A 316-nucleotide genomic window follows, 5' to 3' on the forward strand; every position below is an offset into this window, starting at 1 on the left:
TAGACCTTTTATTAAGACGTGTGTGCCTTTCCAAATCATACCCATTCAACTGAATTTGCCACAGGTTAACTTCACTATAAGTGTAGTACCATCTACAAGCAATATGTATGCTCCTGAGCTAAATTTCAACTGTCCCAGATATGCAATGGAATCATTTAAGTTTTTTATTTTTGATAAATTTGCAAAGATGTTAAAACCCTGTTTTTTGCTTTACCATTATGGTGTATGGAGTGTAGATTGATGTGGGAAAAAAGTAATTTAAAGCAATTTAACATAAGGCTGCTTGAAGATGACAAATTGAAGTTGATGAAAATTG

The 316-nt window shown here is 32.6% G+C and overlaps 1 protein-coding gene across 1 annotated transcript in view; it reads right to left on the bottom strand.

Moving 5' to 3' along the window:
• The window catches only part of LOC107691426 (vacuolar protein sorting-associated protein 41 homolog), a 31,709-nt gene that overhangs the window by 2,001 nt on the left and 29,392 nt on the right, over positions 1-316 (bottom strand). The gene's annotated exons all lie outside the window — the stretch shown is intronic.

The sequence above is a fragment of the Sinocyclocheilus anshuiensis genome, unplaced genomic scaffold (genome assembly GCF_001515605.1).
Source record: "Sinocyclocheilus anshuiensis isolate Anshui unplaced genomic scaffold, SAMN03320099.WGS_v1.1 scaffold106, whole genome shotgun sequence".
NCBI classification, from domain to species: Eukaryota; Metazoa; Chordata; class Actinopteri; order Cypriniformes; family Cyprinidae; genus Sinocyclocheilus; species Sinocyclocheilus anshuiensis.